Source organism: Scyliorhinus torazame, chromosome 3 (genome assembly GCF_047496885.1).
Source record: "Scyliorhinus torazame isolate Kashiwa2021f chromosome 3, sScyTor2.1, whole genome shotgun sequence".
Taxonomy (NCBI): Eukaryota; Metazoa; Chordata; class Chondrichthyes; order Carcharhiniformes; family Scyliorhinidae; genus Scyliorhinus; species Scyliorhinus torazame.
This window is the reverse complement of record NC_092709.1, coordinates 251,319,235-251,340,062: the sequence shown is the minus strand read 5'-3', so window position 1 is coordinate 251,340,062 and position 20,828 is coordinate 251,319,235. Positions and strand designations below refer to the sequence as shown.

The window sequence follows — 20,828 nt, the reverse complement described above, 5'->3', positions numbered from 1 at the left end:
AAAGAGATGCTGAGCTGCCCCCTCGAATCGCTGCAGTCCATGAGGACTGTTTCCCTTGGAGAAGAGAAGACTGAGAGAAGATTTGATAGAGGCATTCAAAATGTGGGCGTTCAAAATGAGGGATCTGGACTGAGTAGATAGGGAGAAACTTTTACCTCCTTATCCGCCCCCCAGCCTCCACTTTGCTGACCCCTCAATCCTCCTTGAAGAAATTAATGAACGGTTTCAACCTCTGGGTGAACCTCTACCGACCCCCGCGGAGCGAACTTGACTTTTTCCAACCTCAGGAATTCTGCCAGGTTGCTCCCCCACGCCCCTGCCTTCAGCTGCACTGGGTTGCACCAACACAGCAAAATCCGTACCCGGGCTAACATGGGGCAAAGGCCAATACATCAGCCTCTCTCCCCCCCTGGACTCTCGCGTCTTTCGACACACCAAATATCACCACCTCTAGACTCGGGGCCACCCCCATACCCAGAACCTCGGACATCACGTCCGAGTAGCCTGCCAGAACCCCCTCAGTCTTGGACACGCCAAGAACACGTGAACATGATATACAGGCTCCCCTGCGCACCGCGCACACCTGTCTCCCACCACCACAAAGAACCCACTCATCCTCACCGCCGTCATGTGGACCTAAGCACCACTTTAAACTGGATGAGGCTTCACCTCGCACACAACGAGGACGCGTTCAACCTTCACAAGGCCTCTGCCCACGTCTCAGCCCGCAGCCCCCCTCCCAGCTCCTCCTCCCACTTGCGCTTGATATCCTCCACTGGAGCACCCCTCCTCTCCATCAATTCCTTGTATACATCCGACACCCTCCCCACCCCTATTTCGTCCTCTGACAACAGCTTATCCTGGAACACCAGAGGCAGCAGTGGAAGGATGGCATCTCTCTCCTCACGGAATCCCTCACCTGCAGGTACCATAAGCCATTTCCTGTGGGCAACTCATACAATTCCTCCAGCCCCATGAATTTGCCCCCTATAAATAAGTTCCTAAAATACTCGATCCCCATCTTCTGCCAGCCCCCGGAACCTCACATCGAGCCCTGCCGGCGCAAATCTATGGTTGTCGCGTAACGGCGCCCACAACGACATACTCTCCAGCCCAAAATGTTGCCTACGCTGACTCCACACCCTTAATGTCAACACCACCACTGTGCTCACAGAGTATCCGACCGGCGAGGACGGAAGAGGTGCCAACAACAGGGCCCCCAAACCCGTCCCCATACACGACGCTGCCTCCATCCGCTCCCAAACTAATCTCTCCTCCATTTCCCATTTTCTCACCATCGTGATATTTGCCGTCCAGCAGTAATTTATAATGCCAGCGCATCGCCCTGTCCCCACTCCAAGAACACTGGGCAGCATGGCAGCATAGTGGTTAGCACAGTTGCTTCACAGCTCCAGGGTCCCAGGTTCAATTCCCTGCTGGGTCACTGTCTGTGCGGAGTCTGCAAATTCTCCCCGTGTCTGCGTGGATTTCCTCCGGGTGCTCTGGTTTCCTCCCACAGTCCAAAAATGTGTGGGTTAGGTGGATTGGCCATGCTAAATTGCCCTTAGTGTCCCAAACAAATGTTAAGTGGGGGTTACTGGGTTACGGGGATAGGGTATATACATGGGTTTCAGTAGGATGCTCTTTGTAAGGGCCGGTGCAGACTCGATGGGCCGAATGGCCTCTTTCTGCACTGTAAATCCTATGATTCTATGATCCACCTCACCCACCCACACAAACCCCTAAACTATCCCATTAACCTTCCTAAAAAAGGACTTGGGGACAAAGATAGAGAGGTTTGGACACATACAAGACCTGGGCAACACCGTCATTTTAACCATCTGCATGCGCCCAGCCAGTGACAGCGGCAACATATCCCACCTCTTAAAATCCACCTTCATTCTCTCTATCAATTGTGCCAAGTTCAATCTATGTAACTGTACTCAGCTCCGTTCCCACTGGATTCCAAAATACCTAAATCCCGATCCACCACTCTGAACAGAAACTCCCCAAACCTCCTCTTTTGCCCTCTGGCATTGATCGGGAACACTTCGCTCTTACCCATGTTCAATTTATACCCCGAAAACCAACCAAATTCCCCCAAAATTTCCATAAATCCTCTGATGCTGCCCAACGGACCCAAGATATATAATCACAAATCATCCGTCTACTACAAAACCCCAAGCTCGGAATTCCCCACGCTCAATCCCTTTCCAATCCCTGAGTGTCCTAAGCGCCATTGCCAATGGCTCTATCACCAAGGCGAAAAGCAACAAGGAGAGCGGCCACCCCTGTCTCATCCGATGATTGCAGCCCATAGTAACCCAAACTCTACCGGTTCGTCCAAACGGTCGCCACTGGCACCCTGTACAGGAATCGGACCCAATCCACAAACTCCTGCCCGAACCCGAACCGCCCCGCACCTCCAACAAGTACGCCCACTCCACCCGATCAAAATCCTTCTCCGCGTCCGTCACCACCACTACCTCTACCTCCTGCCTCTCCGAGGGCATCATAATTACATGAAGTAGCCTCAGCACATTTGGCAATAACTGCCACCCCTTCACAAATCACATCTGGCCCTACCCTACCACCCCAGGCACACAGTCCTCAATCCATGATGCTAGCACCTTTGCCAACAGCTTAGCATTAATGTTCGACAGTGATATCGCGCGGTATGACCCACACTGCTCTGGATCCTTGTCCTTCTTTAAAATCAGGGAGACGGAAGTCTGTGACAGTGTAGGGGAGAGTTCCTCCCTTTCCCTCGCCTGTTGTACGTCTCACCAGCAGCAGCCCCAGTTCCACCCCAAACCTTTTATAAAACTCTACTGGGAACCCATCCGGGCCCGGGGCCTTCCCTGCCTGCATCACACCCATGCCACCCATCACCTCCCTCAGCCCAATCGGGGCCCCCAGCCATTGAACTCTCTCCCCTTCCACCTTGGGGAACTACAACCCATCCAGGAACCAGCGTATCCTCTCCTCCCTCATTGGGGGCCCTGACTCATACAGCCTCCTATAGGAGGCTTCAAATGCCACATGCACCCGTCTGGGTCTGTCACCACCTTACCCCTCTCGTCCCTTATCCTACCAATCTCCCTCACTGCTGCCTGCTTCCTCAACTGGTGGGCCAGCATCCTCCTCGCCTTCTCCCCATACTCGTCGACTGCCCCTCTGGCCCTCCGCAGCTGCCTTCACCGTGGACACTAACCCAAACTCCATCTGGAGCCTCTGTCTCTCCCTTAACAACCCCTTCTCTGATACCAGAGTACCTCCAATCCACCCTCAAAATATCCTCCTGCATCCTCTCCCTCTCCTCACGCTCCACTCTCTCCCTGTGTGCCCAAATCAAAATAAATTCTCCCCGTAACACAGTAACCCCACCCAACCTTTTTGGAGACTAAGGGCAATTTTAGCATTGCCAGTCCACCTAACCTGCACATCTTTGGACGGAGGAAACCGGAGCACCCGGAGGAAACCCACGCAGACACAGGGAGAACGCACAGACCTCTGGCCTCTTGTGCATCTCCAATTTTAATTGCTCCACCATTGATTTCAGTTGCCTAGGCCCTAAGTTCTGGCATGCGCTCCCTACACTTCTTTGTCTCTCTACCTTGCTTTCCTCCTTTTTAAGTCACTCCCTAAAACCTGCTTCTTTGACTAAGCTTTCGGTCATCTGACCTAATATCCCCGTAAGTGTCCTGCTTTGCTTTATAATGCTTCCATGGAGCACCTTGGGACATTTCATTATATTAGAGGTGCTATAAAAAATAGAAGTTTTTAAAAAAATGTATTAAAGTTTTTTAACACAATTTTTCTCCGTTACAAACAATAACCACCCCCCCCCCCCCCCCCCACCCCCCCGTAACAAAAAAAAAGAGAAACCGCGCAGAGCAAGATATATACATGGCAAAATGATGTATTTACACAGCTTTGTACACTGGCCCTCACTCGTACGTGCCAGTGTCCCCAACCCTTCATGTTATCTCTTGCTCATCCCCCCCCTCCCAGGACGTCCCCCCCCCCCCCCAAGGTTGCTGCTGCTGCTGACCGACCTTCCTCTAACGCTCCGCAAGATAGTCTAGGAACGGTTGCCACCGCCTGTAAAACCCCTGCGCAGACCCTCTCAAGGCGAACTTAGTCCTCTCCAACTTTATGAACCCAGCCATATCATTTCTCCAGGCTGGGGGGCTTCGCCTCCTTCCACATTAGCAAGATCCTTCGCCGGGCTACGAGGGCGCAAAGGCCAGAATGCCGGCCTCTTTCGCCTCCTGCACTCCCGGTTCGTCCACTACTCCAAATATTGCTAGCCCCCAGCTTGGCTTGACCCGGACTTTCACCACCTGAGATATTGCTCCCGCCACTCCTCTCCAGAACCCCTCCAGTGCCGGGCATGACCAAACCATATGGACATGGTTCTCCGGGCTCCCTGAGCGCCTTCCACATCTATCCTCTACCCCAAAGAACCTACTCAACCTCGCCCCAGTCAAGTGCGCTCTGTGGACCACCTTAAATTGTATCAGGCTGAGCCTGGCACACGAGGAGGAGGAATTAACCCTACCTAGGGCATCAGCCCACAGACCTTCCTCGATCTCCTCCCCCAGCTCCTCCTCCCATTTACCCTTCAACTCTTCTACCAGCGCTTCCCCCTCTTCTTTCAACTCCTGGTGTATTTCCGACACCTTGCCCTCCCCGACCCATACACCCGAGATCACCCTATCTTGAACTTCTTGTGCTGGGAGCAACGGGAATTCCCTCACCTGTCGCCTCACAAAAGCCCTCACCTGCATATATCTAAAGGCATTTCCCGGGGGTAACTCGAACGTCTCCTCCAGTGCCCCTAGGCTCGCAAACATCCCGTCGATGAACAGGTCCCCCATTCTTCCAATACCCGCCCGATGCCAGCTCTGGAACCCCCCGTCCATCTTCCCCGGGACAAACCGGTGGTTACCCCTGATCGGGGACCACACCGATGCTCCCATTGCACCCCGGTGCCGTCTCCACTGGCCCCAGATCCTTAGCGTTGCGGCCACCACCGGACTCGTGGTATACTTTGTCGGCGAGAGCGGCAGCGGTGCCATCACCAACGCCCCCAGGCTCGTTCCTTTACAGGACACCATCTCCATCCTCTTCCATGCCGCCCGCTCTCCCTCCATAACCCACTTGCAGATCATCGCCACATTTGCTGCCCAGTAGTAGCTCCCCAGGTTTGACAGCACCAACCCTCCTCGGTCCCTACTGCGTTCCAGGAACCCTCTCCTTACTCTCGGGGTCTTATTCGCCCACACAAACCCCATAATACTCCTGCCTACTCTCTTAAAAAAGGCCTTAGTGATCACGATGGGAAGGCACTGAAACACAAACAGAAACCTTGGAAGGACCACCATTTTGACCGACTGCACTCTACCCACCAGCGAGAGCGGTAACATGTCACATCTTTTGAAATCCTCCTCCATTTGCTCCACCAACCTCGTCAGATTCAGTTTATGTAGGGTCCCCCAACTCCTGGCTATCTGGATCCCCAGATACCGAAAGCTCCCCTCCGCCCTCCTCAGCGGTAGGTCCCCTATCCCTCTTTCTTGGTCCCCCGCCTGTAATACAAAGAGCTCACTCTTCCCTACATTGAGCTTATAGCCCGAAAACTCCCCAAACTCCCTTAGAGTCTGCATGACCTCCACCATCCCCTCCATTGGATCCGCCACGTACAGCAACAGGTCATCCGCATATAGCAACACCCGATGCTCTTCTCCCCCTCGGACCACCCCCTTCCATTTATTAGACTCCCTCAATGACATGGCCAATGGTTCGATCGCCAATGCGAACGACAGGGGGCACCCCTGCCTCGTCCCTCGGTACAGTCGAAAGTACTCCGACCTCCGCCGGTTCGTCACTACACTTGCCATCGGGGCTCTGTAAAGGAGCTCAACCCAATTGATAAACCCTACCCCGAACCCAAACCTGCGCAGCACCTCCCAGAGGTACTCCCACTCTACTCGGTCAAAGGCCTTCTCCGCGTCCATAGCTGCCACTATCTCCGCCTCTCCCTCCTCTGATGGCATCATTATCACGTTTAAGAGCCGCCGCACATTGGTGTTTAGTTGCCTGCCCTTTACAAATCCCGTCTGGTCCTCGTGGATTACCCCCGGGACACAGTCCTCGATCCTCGTGGCCAGCACTTTTGCCAGCAACTTTTCATCCACATTGAGGAGTGAGATCGGCCTGTACGATCCACATTGCAGTGGGTCCTTGTCCCGCTTTAGGATCAAATAAATTGTCGCTTCCGACATTGTCGGGGGCAGAGTCCCCTCCTCTCTTGCCTCATTAAAGGTCCTCACCAGTGGCGGGGCCAACAGGTCTGCGTACTTCCTGTAGAACTCCACCGGGAATCCATCCGGTCCCGGGGCCTTCCCCGCCTGCATGCTCCCCAAACCCTTGCTCAGCTCCTCCAACCCAATTGGTGCCCCAAACCAGCCACCTCTTGCTCCTCCACCCTCGGGAATCTTAGCTGATCTAGGAATCGTCTCATCCCCTCTTCCCCCGCTGGGGGCTGGGATCTGTACAGCTCTTCATAAAAGGCCTTGAAAACCTTGTTTATTTTCGTCGCACTCCGAACCGTGGCTCCCCTTCCATCTTTGACTCCCCCTATTTCCCTCGCTGCCATCCTCTTACGGTGCTGGTGTGCCAGCATCCGACTAGCCTTTTCCCCATACTCGTAGGTCGCCCCCTGCGCTTTCCTCCACTGTGTCTCCGCCTTCCCTGTGGTCAACAGGTCAAACTCCGTCTGGAGCCGTCGTCTTTCCCCAAGTAATCTTTCCTCCGGGGCCTCTGCGTATCTCCTGTCCACTCTCAAAATCTCCCCCACTAACCTCTCCCTTTCCATACCCTCTGTCTTCTCCCTATGAGCCCTAATGGAAATTAGCTCTCCCCTGATCACCGCCTTCAACGCCTCCCATACCACCCCCACCCGCACCTCCCCGTTGTTGTTGGCCTCCAAGTACTTTTCGATACACCCCCTCACCTTCCCACACACCACCTCGTCCGCCAGCAGTCCCACATCCAGCCGCCACAACGGGCGTTGGTCCCTCTCCTCTCCCAGCTCCAGTTCCACCCAGTGTGGGGCATGGTCCGAAACGGTTATAGCCGAATACTCCGTCCCCTCCACCCTCGGGATGAGCGCCCTACCCAGAACAAAGAAATCTATCCGGGAGTAGGCTTTGTGTACATGGGAGAAGAAAGAAAATTCCCTGGCCTGCGGCCTTGCAAACCGCCATGGGTCCACTCCCCCCATCTGAACCATGCGAGGTCTTGCACTTTGGAAAAAAGAATAGAGGCATGGACTATTTTCTAAACGGTGACAAAATTCATAATGCTGAAGTGCAAAGGGACTTGGGAGTCCTAGTCCAGGATTCTCTAAAGGTAAACTTGCAGGTTGAGTCCGTAATTAAGAAAGCAAATGCAATGTTGTCATTCATCTCAAGAGGCTTGGAATATAAAAGCAGGGATGTACTTCTGAAGCTTTATAAAGCATTAGTTAGGCCCCATTTAGAATACTGTGAGCAATTTTGGGCCCCACACCTCAGGAAGGACATACTGGCACTGGAGTGGGTCCAGCGGAGATTCACACGGATGATCCCAGGAATGGTAGGCCTAACATACGATGAACGTCTGAGGATCCTGGGATTATATTCATTGGAGTTTAGGAGGTTGAGGGGAGATCTAATAGAAACTTACAAGATAATGAATGGCTTAGATAGGGTGGATGTAGGGAAGTTGTTTCCATTAGCAGGGGAGACTAGGACCCGGGGGCACAGCCTTAGAATAAAAGGGAGTCACTTTAGAACAGAGATGAGGAGAAATTTCTTCAGCCAAAGAGTGGTGGGTCTGTGGAATTCATTGCCACAGAGGGCGGTGGAGGCCGGGACGTTGAGTGTCTTTAAGACAGAAGTTGATAAATTCTTGATTTCTCGAGGAATTAAGGGCTATGGAGAGAGAGCGGGTAAATGGAGTTGAAATCAGCCATGATTGAATGGTGGAGTGGACTCGATGGGCCGAATGGCCTTACTTCCGCTCCTAGGTCTTATGGTCTTATAAACCCCCTAAGTACCTTGGCTGCCGCCGGCCTCTTTACAGTCCTTGATTTGGAGCGGTCTAGTGCTGGATCCAACGCTGTATTGAAGTCCCCTCCCATTATCAGGCCTCCCAGGTCCGGAATGCACCCCAACATGCGCTTCATGAATCCTGCATCATCCCAGTTCGGGGCGTATACGTTTACCAACACCACCCACATCCCTTGCAGCCGACCGCTCACCATTACATATCACCCTCCATTGTCCGCTGCAATAGTCTTGGCCTCAAATGACACCCGCTTTCCCACCAAGATTGCCACCCCTCTATTCTTCGCATCCAGTCCCGAGTGGAACACCTGTCCTACCCATCCCTGACCTGGTCCGCCACCTTCAGGTGTGTCTCTTGGAGCATGGCCACGTCCGCCTTCAGTCCCTTTAAGTGCGCGAACACTCGAGCCCTCTTCACCGGCCCATTCAGGCCCCTCACATTCCACGTTATCAGCCGGATTGGAGGGGCTCTCACTCCCCCACCCCCCCCCCCTACGCCCCGCCGACTAGCCATCTCCTTTGCTGGGCCAGTCCCGTGTCCACGCCTCCCTCACCCTCCAGTCCCCCAGAGGGGGGGTCCCCGTCCCGACCACCTCTTCTGTGTCCCATTCCCTTTCGGCCAGTGCAGCAGCAACCCTTTTTACCCCCCATCCCCCTTCCCCTCCCCCCGCTAGACCCCTGTCTAGCTTTTTTGCTCCCCCATGTCACTCCCGTAAGTCAGCTGACGCCTGCTGACCCCGGCTTCCCCCGCTGTCCCATTGACCTCCCCGCGTGGGAGTCTCCCAATCCACATGCATTCCTTCGTTCCCCTTCCCTCCTTTCCTCCCGCGTGCGGGAAAACACCTAGCGCTTTCCAAAGCCCGCTACGCCCCCTCTGGCGCAGCTCCTGTCGCGGCCTTGTCTCTCTCCCCCAGCCCATGTAACATTTCCTGCGCGTGATTGACCCCCTATATACAACAACCATCACACATCAAACCTCAAACATCCCCCCTACCCTCACAAACCCTCAGTTAGAGTCCAACTTTTCGGCTTGTACCAAGGTCCACGCCTCTTCAGGCGTTTCAAAGTAACAGTGTTGGCCCTTGTATGTGACCCACAGTCGCGCTGGCTGCAGCATTCCGAATTTCACTTCTTTCCGGTACAACGCCGCTTTGGCCCGGTTGAAACCCGCTCTCCGCTTTGCAACCTCCGTGGTCCAGTCCGGGTATATTCGGATCTCTGCATTGTCTCACTTACTGCTCCGCTCCTTCTTGGCCCATTTCAGGACCCACTCTCTGACGGTTAACTGGTGGAACCTCACCACCATCGCCCTTGGCGGCTCATTTGCCTGGGGCTTCTTCGCCAGCACCCGATGTGCCCCGTCCAACTCCAGCGGCCTCGAAGAGGCCTTCGTGCCCATCATCGCCTAGAGCATCGTGCTCACGTATGCCCCGGCATCAGCCCCCTCCACTCCCTCAGGGAGACCCAGGATTTGCAGATTCTTTCTCCTCGACCTGTTCTCCAGGTCTTCGAGTCTTCCCACCCACCTCTTGTGTAGCGCCTCGTTCTGCTCCACTCTCACCGCCAGGCCCACGAGCTCATCCTCGTTCTGACTGACTCTTTTCTGTACCTCCTGGATCTTAGCTTCGTGGATCTTCTGGGTGATCCCGAGTCCTTCAATTGCCGAAAGCATAGGCGCCAACATCTCCTTGCGCATCTCCTCGCGCTGCTCCTCGAAGCAGCGCTTGATGAACTCCTGCAGCTCCCCTTTGTCCCTGGCCGCCGCCATTTTGCTTTCTTTCCCTCGCTTCTCCCGTTGCTCCAGTGCCGCTCCTTTGTCCGTTACACTTCTGGTCCATTTAAAAAGTCTATGGAAACTCCTGAAAAAGGTCTGAGAGTCAGTTCCAGACGGGAGCTGCCGAATGCGCGACCTACTCCTCCATGGCCGCCACCGGAAGCCTCGTCCCTGCTTCTTCAATGGCCTTGGTAGATCTTTTCACAGTTGTTCCCTCTGCTGCTAGAATTCACCTTTGATAGAGTCAAGTCAGATTGCAGCTTTAAGCTTGCCCTTCCCCCGCCTGCATGCTGGAAGAGGCTTTTGTCTAAACATGCAGACAAAGCCAAATCTTTTACTGTTTCTGCCGGGTCTGGTAGCCAAAAGACATAACATTCCTGGGGGACACTGTCAGGGGAATGCCGCAGTCTTCTTGCCACACCGGGAAATGTCAAACAAATGCCGTGGGGGCCCTGTAAAAGAGCCCAAAAGTCCGTTCCAAGCGGGAGCTACCGAATATGCGACCTTGCTCTGCATAGCCGCACCCGGAAGTCTAAAAAATAGAAGTTGAGATTAATTTCCGATTGAAGGTATACAGAGGTCATGATTTAGTCCCTGTTTGTTTGTCTGTCCTCAAACAATATAGCTCAAATTCAAATGGACAGATTTCAATTAAATCTGCTACACAGATATGGAATGATACAAGGAAGAAATGATTCATTTTGGCAAATGATCCAGATCCAGATCCAGACCCAATAATTTTTTTAAAGGATCCATTAACATTTAGTAACATTTTTTGTGGCACCTAATTAAAATCCAAATACACTGGTCTGAATTTCAAAACAATGGAGTGGGATCTGCAGCTTAGACAAATTGCCACTGGAGTCGCAATTCTGGAATTCAAACCCCCCAATCCGGCAGCCACCATTTTCACTGCGGTGGGGAAATGGGGGTGAGTTGTAGATTGCACATCATGGAGGCAGCTAAACATGTAAACCTGCAGCTTGTGGTGATATGCATCACAGTAATACAAGGGGTTAATGTAAATACACTACAACTATGTAAACACTAGAGGGAGCACCGGAGATGTCATGATATGCAAACATGCAGCTAATGAACACTTAGAATAGGACACAACCAATGAGCAGTCAATTCACCCAGAGGTGGCATTACCACAAGGAAGCATTACATGACTCATATAAAAGGACAGGGCACACATGCTCTGTCTCTTTCCACAGACCCACAACTAGAGAGTACATCAGGGTTGATCAGAAGCATCACACCAAGCACGTGGCTTAGAGCAGACTGGTTTAGTTAGACTGAGTTACTACAGTTAGATTAGCAGTAGAATCAAACTCATTTAAGAACTGTGTTAATAGTTCAATAAACATATTGAACTCATTACAAAATCTGGACCTTCATTTGTCAAAGCATACATCAAGGAAGCAGCTTATGCTACACGAAGAAGCATAATACAACACAGCTGACTTTGAACAGATCCAATTTTTGTTTGCAGGATGTCCAAATTATGTCTTTTGGGCTTTACACTTTCCAAGAGAATATCTAAACTTACTGGAGTTCTTTAGAGTGGGAGAGAACCCTTATGAATAGGTTCAGAGACACTTTGAGAGAGGTCACGTGCCCTTTGTGATTGTTAAAACAAGACATGAATGTGCGTGATAAGTGGATAAACTCATTGGGCGCAATTCTCCCCTGCCACTGCCAGTAGGATCAGTGCTGGGTGGGGCAGAGTTCTGTGGGAGGCCCAAAATTCAGTTTCACATTGGCATGAATTTACAGTGGGATCTTCCAATAGTGCCCGTCATGGCAGGTGGGAAATCCTGCTGCATGATGGTGCGAAACAGATTTGCATCCCTTTAATGGTATCCAAATGAAGGCCCAACCAGAATCTTCCCGATTCTCAGTAACACCAGTGGGAAAACATGCCGGTCCAGAACACGTCTGGACCAGCGTGGTGTGCAAAAGTATGGATTCACTTGAAGAAGGCTTGGGGCTGCCCTCGGTGTTTGGGATGGAAGGCGCCAGCTATCCTGGACCTCGGGGCACCACAGCAATGGGTGGGGGAAATGGCTGTCAGGTGGATCTTCCAGCTTCAGTGTCTTCGAGGAGGTCCATCTTTTTTCTTCAGGAGGTCCATATTCTTTCTTCAAAGGTTCATCTGTGATGTCAGTGCCTTTGGAACTGGGTATGCAGGCACGATGCTGTCAAACCCAAATCAACATAGAATATGATGCAAACCCCCTCAGATCTGCAGTGAGAACCCCCCCCCCCCACCACCCCCCCCCACCCCCCCCACCCCCCACCCCACCCCCCCACCAACCCCCCCCACCCCACCCCACCCCACCACCACCGCACCCCACCCCACCACCACCCCACCCCTACCCCACCCCACCACCACCCCACCCACCCCCACCCCACCCCACCCCACCACCACCGCACCCCATCCCACCACCACCCCCACCCCAACCCCTGCCCCAACAGTACTTGCTTGATCCTGCTCCGGAGCTATTGGCAAGTAGGAAAAAGGTTACAGACCCGGTTCAAGTTACTCTCTACTAGCAGGGCGGTGAGTCAGTCACAATGGTCCAGGGGCACTTTTTATGAGTACGGGAAGAAGGCCAGCCGTCTTCTGGCTCACCACCTCAAATGTCAAGTGGCCTCCCACGAGATCATTTAAATGCCCGTTTCCACCCATCCTCAGGTAAATGTGGCTTTTTAAGCCTTTTATTGCGATCTTTATAGATCAGAGCCCCGGCAGATAAATCGGTCATGGCCGACTTTCTGGACAGTCCACCCATCCCAACAGACGAGGTGGATAAGAGCAGTGTGTTAGACTTCCTTTTACGCCCCAACAAGATTTAAAAATGTCTGGGGCTGATGCAGCCTGGCAAGTCCCCTTGCCCGAATAGCTTTCTGATTGAATTTTACAAGAGGTTCTCAGAACAGCTTGTACCTTTATTATTGGACATGTTCAATGATTCTCTATCCTGGGTCGTTGCTTCCTACCTTCACTCAAGCCTCTAGTTCCTTGCTCCTTAAGAGGGACAACGACCTGACAGAGTGTGATTCATTCCATCCTATCTCACTTCTGAATGGGGACGTTGAACTGCTTGTTAAGGTGTTCACACTTCGGCTGGAGCCTTGCCTCCCAAATATAATTTCAAGAATCAAACAGGCTTCGTGAAAGGCCAACAATTGTCGGCCAATGTCTGTCGCCTGTTAAATGTCATCCTTACCCCCTCCCAAGTGCCCACACGAACATGATGTGATCGTATCTCATGATGCTGAAAAGGCTTTTATTTTTCTTTGTTCCTGGGATGTGAGCGTCACTGGCTGGGCCAGCATTTGTTGCCCATCCCTAATTACCCTTAAACTAAGTGGCTTGCTGGGCCATTTCAGAGGGGGACAATTCAGAGTCAACCGCATCGCTGTGTGGAGTCACATGTAGGCCAGACCGGGTAAGGACGGGAGATTTCCTTCCCTGAAGGACATTAGTGAACCAGATGGGTTTTTACCACAATCGACAGTGGTCATCATTATACTTTCAAGTTCAGATTTTTAGTGAATTCAAATTTCGCCATCTGCCACGGTGGGATTCGAACCTGGGTCCCCAGAGCATTACCCTGTGTCTCTGGATTATTAGTCTAGTAACAATACGACTACACCACCGTCTCCCCTATTTGATAGGAGTGGAACGGGCGTATGTATTTGAGATTTTCAGGAGATTTGGATTTGGTCATAAATTTGCTTCCTGAATTCGCCGGTTATATAATGCCCTTATTGCCAGTGTTCGCACAAACGCTTTGAACTCTATATAGCATTGAGGGGTATGAGCCGAGATGGGGTGGAGCATCGGGTATCTCTGTCTGCAAATGACGTACATTTTTATATTACAGTCCCCGCCCCCTTCATTGATGGCATAATGAAGCTGCATAACACCTTTGACTCCTTTTCTGGTTATAAATTTAATTCAGGCAAGTGTGAATGCTTCCCGGTTAACCCTCCTGGGAGGCGAGCCTAATTGAGGATGTTACCTTTCTGCCTCTCTAATACAAGCTTTCTGTACCTTGGGGTTGAGGTGGCCCACACCCGGGCCTCACTTCATGAGTTGAATTCCACAAGCCTGATTAATAGTGTCAAAATGAATTTGCAAAGGTGGAACAACCTTCCTCAATTTTTGGCGAGTAGGATTCAAACTATTAAAATGAACGGCCTCCGAGGTTTTTCTTTTTCTTTCAATGTCTTCACATTTTTCTGCCCAAATCCTTTTTTATCAAGGTTAACAAATTGATATCTTATTTTATTTGGGCAGGTAGGAATCCCAGAATTCGTAGCGTCTGCTTCAAAGGGATAGACAGTCGGCAGGCTTGGTCCTCCCCAATTTATTGTTTTATTACTGGTCCGCTAACATTCAATGATTTGTTGTGGATCAGTGATCCCGATTCGATTTGGGGACAAATGGAGGCCTGATCCTGCACCACTTCTACTCTCCTTACCATACTCACTGCACCGTTGCCCTTTTCCGCTGTTAGATTCTCATCGATTCCAGTGCTGGTCTCCTCTCGTAGAATTTGGAAACAGTTTAGAAAACATTTTAAGCTGCTTTTCCTGTCTTCATTGAATACACTATTTTTAACAATCATGTTTTTCCATCCATCTAGTTTGGAAGCCTACACTTATATCTTGGAAAGTGAAGAATCTAGAACATTTTGGGAGTCTGCTCATGGAGGGGAGGTTTGCTAGTTTTCGGAAGTTAACTGATAAATATCAGCGACACAACTCCAGCCTTTTTTGGTATTTTCAAGATTGCAACTTCTCAAGGTGGCACCTCAGAAGGGGCCAGCAGTTGGGGAGGGTTGGGCCTTCCACCTTGTTGTATTATTACTGAGCAGTGAACACGGAGAAGGTGCGGAGCTGGAGTAGGGAGGCGGAGGCTTTATGGGTGAAGATGATGGCAGGTTCTTGCAGGGGGCCGGGGTTGTGGCTGCTGGCAACGGCACGGCTTCCTTTTACCCCTGGGGAAGTATTGGGAAGTCTTGTGGTGGTTGCCAAGTTGAAGATTTGGAGGCAATTTCGGCAGCACTTTAGATTGGGAGCAGGGTCGAGACTTTTATGATTCTATGATTCTATGATGACGATCTGGGGGAATCATGGATTTGAGTCGGGGAGGAGGGGTGCGAGGTTTCGGGGATGGGAAAAGAGAGGGGTGAAGGAGATGAAGGATTTGTTTTTGGAGAGGCAGTTTGCAAGCTTGGAGGGGTTGAGGGGGAAGTTTGGGTTTCCGCATGAGGAGTATTCAGTAAATGCAGGTGCGGGACTTTGCTAGAAAGGGTTTTTCGACCTTTCAGATAACGCCTGCCTCCTAGTTGTTGGAGGAGGTGCTGTCGGTAATGGGGTTGGAGGATGGGATCGTTTGCCGATATATGGGAGGATTTTGAGAGAGGATAAGGTGTCGATGGAGGGGGTTTAGGCCAAGTGGAGGAGGAGTTGGGGATTGTGCTGGAGGAAGGACTGAGGTGTGAGATGCTGCAGAGGGTGAATGCCTCAACCTCATGCACGAGGATAGGGTTGATACAGTTGAATGTGGTGCACAGGGTGCATTTGATGAAGTCAAGGACGAACCGACTGTTTGAAGGGGCAGAGGATACTTACGAACGATGTGGAAGGGGCCCGGCTAATCATGTGCACATGTTCTGGTCCTGCCCGAAGTTGGAGAAATTGTGGGGGTCATTCTTCAGCAACATGTTGGCGATCCTGCATGTGGATTTGGAGCCAGTCCCCTGGGGAACATATTCAGGGCATCGGACCTGTGGAGTTGTGGACTGGAGCCGGGCAGAAGTTTTAGCCTTCACCTCCTGATTGCTCCCAGGCGGGTTCTATTGGGGTGGAGGCCAGCTTCTCCAGCTTGTGCCATGGCATGGGGATCTAATGGAGTTCTTACATCCCGAGAAGGTGAAATTTGTCCTGAGGGGGGGCAAATGAGGGGTTCCACAAGAGATGGGGTTTGTTTATTTTGCATTTTGGAGAGCTAGCTTTCATCAACTATTGTGGGGTGGGTCGATGTTGGTGCAGTGTTTATTGTATTTGCGGGTCTAATATTTTTCTTTTGTTTTGTAAAATGTTAAATGCTAAAAATTTGAATTAAAATACATTTTGAAAAAAGATCGCAACTTCTTACGTAAGGCTTTTCTTTCCTTTCCTTTGGCGCCAACCTCTTCCTTTATTAAGAGGATTCTGACCCTGGCTTGGCCTGGCAAAGCGTCTATTTCAGACTTTTTTTGGCCATATTTTTTCATTGGATTCAACTTCGCTAAGCGGTGTGAGGGTGAAATGGGAAAGTGAATTAGGCCTTATACTTACTCGTGGGATTCGGAGTGAGGCCCTTCACAGGGTCAACTCCACATCATCATGTGCTCGATTAAGACTAATTCAGTTTAAGATGTTACATAGGAGGCATTTGGCTCGGGCAAGGATGAATGGATTTTTCCAAAATGTTGAGGATAGGTGCGATTGCTGTTCTCTTGGCCCGGCTAGCCACACATATATGTTCTGGTTCTTTTTTAGTATCATGCAGATTTAGACCCATGGCCACTGGTGGTCATATTTGGGGTCTCAGATTCGCCGGTGATTCAGTCGGGGATAGAGGTGGATGTTTTGCCTTTGCCTCGTTGGTAGCCTGGAGGTGAATATTGCTTGGTTGGAGGTCTCCCACTCCGCCACTGCCTCTACTTGGTTGGGTGACTTAATGTCATTCCTACACTTGGAGAAAGTCAAATTCACCCTCCCTAAAATGGCAACCATTTACTTCCTTTTTAAAGGGTTTAGTCAGTTGTTGGAGGGGTTAGGTTAATTTTAATATTTAAGTGAATTATGTGTTGTGTTTTGTTTTACTTTCATATTTGTTTGTGACTTTTTGTATTCTTTTGCTCTGGTTTGTGTTGAGTATTGTGAAACGATTCTCATAAACATATATATTTTTAAAAGAGCCCTTTCTCTTCCCTGGTGTTCATTTGTGCAGTTTCTATTGGAGCTAGTGTCAGTACAGATAGGCAGCATCAGCTTCCTTCTAATGAGTGCAGCTCCCTTTAAGGGAGGCAAGCTGCCATTATGAGGAACAGGCTAGCTGCACCATATGCTATCAGCATATGCTGCTAGGCCTTGTGCTGAACCCTTAGCCAGACAGCAGCATGGAGCCTGCTTGGGCCAACAAAACAATCACTTAATTGAGGAGGCAGCACAGATGTGAGCTGCTCATGCCTCCCAACCCCTGCACCCGAAAACAGGACTGATGGAATTTTTAGTCCATATTGTTTGTCTGTCAAGCCAATCCATGAATGTGAGAAATAAACATGTTTTTGTGTAATTAAGTAATGTTGTTTTTTATTCATGTATGGGATGTGGGCATCACTGGCTAGACCAGCATTTATTGCCCATCTCTAGTAGCCTTTCAAAAGGCTTGCTTCTTGAACCGCTGCAGTCCCTGATGTGTAGATGCACTCACAGTGCCGTTAGGGAGGGAGTTCCTGGATTTTGACCCAGTGACAGTTCAGAAACGGTGATATATTTCCAAATCAGGATGGTGATGTGGTGATATGCCTGTAAGCAGTATCATAGATGGACGGTGTGACCTCCAACCAGCAGGTGGTGGTGCCACCATGCGGTTTCAAGACCGTGGTCCCAGGGGCTCCCATATAAAGGCCATCATCAGATTACAGGCGGAACGGTAGCACAGTGGTTAGCACTGTTGCTTCACAGCACCAGGGTCCCAGGTTCGATTCCCGGCTTGGGTCACTATCTGTGCGGAGTCTGCACATTCTCCCTGTGTCTGTGTGGGTTTTCTCCGGGTGCTCAGTAACTTCATTGCAGTGTTAATGTAAGCCTACTTGTGACAATAAAGATTATTATTATTATTAGATGGTTGTCGAAGATGGTAGTGAGACATACAGATGAACAGTCATCCTAGGTGTTGTTCCAGAGGTGCACAAAGAAACTCCATGATAACATGCTCTGTAACAGATCGCTGTCTTACCACGCGTGATTCAATAAAGATCCTGGTTTGGACACCTTTTCTTTGAGAAGGTGACTGAACAGGTAGACGAGGATAGAGCAGTTGATGTGGTGTATATGGATTTCAGTAAAGCATTTGATAAGGTTCCCCACGGTAGGCTATTGCAGAAAATACGGAGGCTGGGGATTGAGGGTGATTTAGAGATGTGGATCAGAAATTGGCTAGCTGAAAGAAGACAGAGGGTGGTGGTTGATGGGAAATGTTCAGAATGGAGTTCAGTTACAAGTGGCGTACCACAAGGATCTGTTCTGGGGCCGATGCTGTTTGTCATTTTTATCAATGACCTAGAGGAGGGCGCAGAAGGGTGGGTGAGTAAATTTGCAGACGACACTAAAGTCGGTGGTGTTGTCGACAGTGTGGAAGGATGTAGCAGGTTACAGAGGGACATAGATAAGCTGCAGAGCTGGGCTGAGAGGTGGTAAATGGAGTTTAATGTAGAGAAGTGTGAGGTGATTCACTTTGGAAGGAATAACAGGAATGCGGAATATTTGGCTAATGGTAAAGTTCTTGGAAGTGTGGATGAGCAGAGGGATCTAGGTGTCCATGTACATAGATCCCTGAAAGTTGCCACCCAGGTTGATAGGGTTGTGAAGAAGGCCTATGGAGTGTTGGCCTTTATTGGTAGACGGATTGAGTTCCGGAGTCATGAGGTCATGTTGCAGCTGTACAAAACTCTGGTACGGCCGCATTTGGAGTATTGCGTACAGTTCTGGTCACCGCATTATAGGAAGGACGTGGAGGCTTTGGAGCGGGTGCAGAGGAGATTTACCAGGATGTTGCCTGGTATGGAGGGAAAATCTTATGAGGAAAGGCTGATGGACTTGAGGTTGTTTTCGTTAGAGAGAAGAAGGTTAAGAGGAGACTTAATAGAGGCATACAAAATGATCAGGGGGTTAGATAGGGTGGACAGTGAGAGCCTTCTCCCGCGGATGGAAATGGCTGGCACGAGGGGACATAGCTTTAAACTGAGGGGTAATAGATAGAGGTCAGAGGTAGGTTCTTTACACAAAGAATGGTGGGGCCGTGGAATGCCCTACCTGCAACAGTAGTGAACTCACCAACATTGAGGGCATTTAAAAGTTTATTGGATAAGCATATGGATGATAATGGCATAGTGTAGGTTAGATGGCTTTTGTTTCGGTACAACATCGTGGGCCGAAGGGCCTGTACTGCGCTGTATCGTTCTATATTCTATGTTCTAAGTCTACGTTTAGTGGATTCCTTTGCAAGGTATAGAAGACCAAACACAACAGGTGAGTGACTTGGAGGTGAATCGCCAGGTGGTGGTTGTAGTAGGGCAAATCCAGGGTGTGAAAGTGACACCAGGGAAAGAATGTATGGAAATGGTTAAAATGGCAGTGTCCACACTCAACTGTGGATAGACACAACCAATTACCATATCTCAGATAGCAAACACAGTTACACCCCAGGTGAGATCTTTCCGAGGCTCAGGCCCCACAATGTTTAGAAGAGCCATTGTGCCTCTGAAAGCTAATCATATATCAGGGAGGTGGGATAATTACCACACCATCAAAATCTGCTTGTTGAACACGTCGCTTTTGTATTGTAAAACAGGCAGACAAGAGATGCTCAAAATTGATTAAAGAAAAGCATATAGGACAATGGATCCATATAATGTGATCAGAACACAATTGTAACCAATTCAAACTATCAGTCTTGATGACCTAATGTAATGTGACATTCTGTACCACAAAGAAAGGTAAAACAAATGTGTAAAAACTTTGTTTTAGCAGAGCAGCTCGGAAGCAGCTGGAGTTTACAGCTCTGAGTTCAGCTCTGCCTCATGCATGTTGAATAAATCAGTTTTGTTGAAGTTCAAAACGGTCTCAAGGACTCCGTTTGTTTATTCCCTCCTACAGTGGTGTTCGCAGGTATCTGCTGCCCTTGTCCTTCTAGTGGCCGTGAGTTTGGAAGGTGCTGCCTAAAGAACCTTGGTGACTTTCTGCAGTGCATCTTGTGGGTGCACGGCTGCCACTGTTCGTTGGTGATGGAGGGATTGAATGTTTGTGGATAGGGTAGCAATCAAGCAGAATGCTTTGTCCTGGATGGTGGCAAGAGTCCTGAGTGCTGTTGGATCTGCTAATTGAATTCACTAAATCTGATTATGACCATTGCTCTGTACCTTTACTGACTGTGAAATAAAGCAGCTGAACAATGTGTATCTGGCCTTGTCTTATCAAGCATTTTAAAACCTTTGAAAAGATTGCAGAAGTGCATGTGACGATAAATATGAAGGACATAAATATCTGGTTAAGATCACATTGTTCCACTTCTGGGTTTGCGTCATGATTAGATATTTGGCAGTGCAAATATTCCCCCAAACATAATTCACTGAAACCACGGTGAGTTGACTTTACTGGCCGTGATGACCGGATTGTTTTATTTTTGTGTGATATTTTCTATATTTTTGTATCGAGGAGCAGGAGAGGAGCGCAGCTCATACGAGGTACACCTGCAACCCAGGGTTTATAGGCAGAGTCCCCGTTTCCTTTATGTATCAAAGCAGAGGTGCTTCAGAAGGATCCAATGGTTATGACAGATGGTGGCAAACATCTATAGCCTTGAAGAAGGCCTGCTCCCTGCTGGTCTCTGTCAAAGTAACTACCGCTCTCAACCTTCTTACTTCCAGATCCTTCCAGAACTCTGTTAGAGAAATAATCACGGTCTCCTAGTTGGTGGTCTGCAGTCATATAGTACAGGTGACTGATGGGTTGTTTGCTAAGGTTGGCAGTTGTGCAAACTTTGTCTGCAATTATACCAGACAGAATGGGCAGCACGGTAGCATAGTGGTTAGCACAGTTGCTTCACAGCTCCAGGGTCCCAGGTTCGATTCCCGGCTGGGTCACTG

At 50.1% G+C, this 20,828-nt stretch overlaps 1 long non-coding RNA gene across 1 annotated transcript in view; it reads left to right on the top strand.

Moving 5' to 3' along the window:
• LOC140409056 (uncharacterized) overlaps positions 1-20,137 on the top strand; it is a 43,684-nt gene extending 23,547 nt beyond the window's left edge. Inside the window, exon 3 of the long non-coding RNA XR_011940270.1 lies at positions 19,840-20,137. This is a non-coding gene — a long non-coding RNA (uncharacterized lncRNA). The remainder of the gene's footprint in view (positions 1-19,839) is intronic.
• Positions 20,138-20,828: the final 691 nt, after the last annotated feature.